The sequence below is a fragment of the Arachis duranensis genome, chromosome 9 (genome assembly GCF_000817695.3).
Source record: "Arachis duranensis cultivar V14167 chromosome 9, aradu.V14167.gnm2.J7QH, whole genome shotgun sequence".
In the NCBI taxonomy this organism is placed as follows: Eukaryota; Viridiplantae; Streptophyta; class Magnoliopsida; order Fabales; family Fabaceae; genus Arachis; species Arachis duranensis.
In genome coordinates, this window is record NC_029780.3 from 111,033,164 (window position 1) to 111,036,154 (window position 2,991).

Consider the following 2,991-nt stretch of genomic DNA (forward strand, 5'->3'; position numbering starts at 1 on the left):
AAAAGTATCTTCATCACGTTTCTTCTTCAATTGAACAATCTTTTCTTTCTCTTCCGGTGTAGAATTTTCAGCGGCATTAGCAATTAGTATAGTTTTTGGGTCAATCACATATGCAAGATTGAGATCTGAAAAAAGAAACATCATCTTGTCCTTCCAACGGCTCAAGTTTGTTCCATCAAAGCGATCTAACCTGACAAACTCTTGATTCATAACCTTGAACGTGCTGTTTTGATTTTGTGCCATCTTCAAGTAATATCTCTCTAAAATTGTTGGTATATAAAGATGGTTTCAAGGCACGATTAGATCGCTTTCTTTAGAGAGATATTTGTTCCCTCACTTAGTTGCTATATGATTGATGACAATACTATCCTAGGATATAATGAAATCTAAGAATTTTTTAATTAGTAATAATAAGAAATTCTTAACTCTTTTAAGCAAAAAAATCTCTTAATAATTAAATAAAATATACATTTAGTAATATATTGCACGTAACAATAATAATTTACGTACACAAATTGTTGTGTATTTTCTATTGCCAATAGATATAATGTTTTGAACATACACAATTTTTAAAAAGTTGTGTCCTTTTAGCCAATAGATACAATGTTTTGAATATATACAATTTTTAAAAAGTTATTGTATTCCTTTAATCAAATAGTACTAAACAATTAATAACTATTTACTAATATTAATTATAATATTAATCATATTAATTAATCAAATTTGTAAACACCCTTTTATTTTAGACTAAAAATTATGCATTATTATCAAAGTCTCAGATTTTTTTGGGTAAGGCAAGATTAAAAGGAGTTGATCAAACTCATGGAAATAATATGAAGTTACCAATATAATTCAACAATATTAGTATTGTAGGCCATGGTAATGAGTTTTCATTAGTTTTCTTGCATCTTGCGAAAAAGCACTGATTTTGAATTCAAACAATCTAGAAATCAGACTTGTCCAAGCATTGCTGTTACCATGAAAGCATCAAACAAAAAGATAAGAATAATGTTAGAAAATTATTAAAATTTATTTTTTTATCAATAATTAGTTATTAATATTTAAAATATGAATTAAAATATGTGAGTAAAAGACAAATAGATTCATGATTTTTTAAAACGCGGACATTTTCGTCCCTCAAGATTGGAAAATACATTTTGATCCCCCACGTTTTAAAACGGTCGACAATTATACCTTTCCATCCATTTTGGGCCAAAAAGGGCAACGGAGCCAGCTGGCATGGAGGGGCAGTGAATGACGTGGCCGTTACAGTTGTTGAGGTGGATTGGGACGAAATTTTAGTGGAAAAATTCGTCCCTAAAGTGCCAAACGACGCCGTTTCCACCAGTGAACCCTATTTCATCCAAACGCAAGGTGGAAGTCATGGCCGCTGCTTGTGCGATCATCCATGATGACTGAGGGGGGTTCTAAGTCAACATCAACAAACCATGAAGAAGATCAACATCAATAAAATGAACTCAAATTCATCATATTCAACAAAGATTCATCAAATTCTAAGTCAAAATAACGAATCAAACAACCCAAATCAAAACAAAAACTTCTTTTTTTTTTTTTATCTATTTTAGGAAAAGATTAATAGAAAACTGACCTTGTAGAGTGTGTTCAAGCACTTGGAGCAGCCACCAAGACCAAGGAAGCCATTGACATTGTTGGTTATACTGATGCAATTCTTCTCTAACCTTCTCACAATTTTATCCCCAACAAGTTCACCATTTTCATTAATTGAAAATGCATCTGGGCAACTCAGAGGGTGAAGCCTTATCCCACAGAAGCAGAACACAACATCACATGTCTCATTGGGTCTTTTCAGCTGAATCCCTCTCACTTTCAGTGCATTCTCTAAGTCATTCACACATGTTTCTGAGTCATCTGGTAACAATGGCATCTCATATGATGATGATGATGATGTGTGGGTATGGCTATGGGTTAATGCAGTGGAAGAATATGCAGAGTATAATCATGATGCAAGAACAGGGCAGCACCGTGTGGGAGGGAGCTCCATGTCAGAACCACCACCACCACCGCCTCCACAAGCATTCTTTATACCGTCAAAGAGTTTATCTGAGAGTGTCAAGGGACAACCTTTGACATCAGATTGTTCAGAAAATGCAGAGATTGTTGCTGTTGATGGATGAGATGGGCCTGGGCCTGGGCTTGTGTTTGGGAGGATGGGCTTAAGGGTTTGAAGGGTTGTTGTTGATGATGAGTCATTGCACATGTAGCAATGGAAGAAGATGATAATGTAGAAGAGGAAAAGGGTTAGTGGTAGTGGAGCTGACATGGTGTTTGATGAAATGTTTATGAGAGAAAAAGAAAGAAAGGGTATAATTGTCCACTAAAATTTCGTCCCAATCCACCTCAGCAACTGTAACGGCCACGTCATTCATTGCCCTTCCATGTCAGTTGGTTCCGTTGCCGTTTTTGGCCCAAAATGGACGAAAGGGTATAATTGTCGGCCGTTTTAAAACGTGGGAGATCGAAATGTATTTTCCAATCTTGAGGGACGAAAATGTCCGCGTTTTAAAAGGTCATAAATTTATTTATCTTTTACTCAAAATATGTTGTTAAATTATTATACTAAAATAATTAAATTAATAACTAAAAATAATTATTAAAAATAATAAATTATGATATTTGATAAAGCAGTTAAAGACAGGCAGCACAGCCAAAACCTTGCATGCTGGTGGAGCTGAACAGGAAATTAAAGAAGGGCCAAGTGACAATGATGATGATGGAGGAATGGAGGTGGAAGGAAAAAAGAATGCATACATTTTATATTTTGAGGCAAGATTAGTTTCTAATTTATTTTGAAACTTTGTAAATGTTTAAAAAGAAAAATATAATAGAATTTCTATTTTCTTTTCTCTTTTCAGTGATCAATTATTGTGAGGTGGATTTTTTTTTTGAATAGGAGTATTATTTTTCATAATAATTAAAGTATTATGATTTGGTTAAAATTTGACTAATTAA

General features: G+C 33.6%; 1 pseudogene; it reads right to left on the bottom strand.

The window, feature by feature from the left end:
- Window positions 1-1,298: 1,298 nt before the first annotated feature.
- On the bottom strand, window positions 1,299-2,302 carry LOC107467116 (uncharacterized GPI-anchored protein At4g28100-like; annotated as a pseudogene).
- Between the last annotated feature and the right edge of the window lie 689 nt (window positions 2,303-2,991).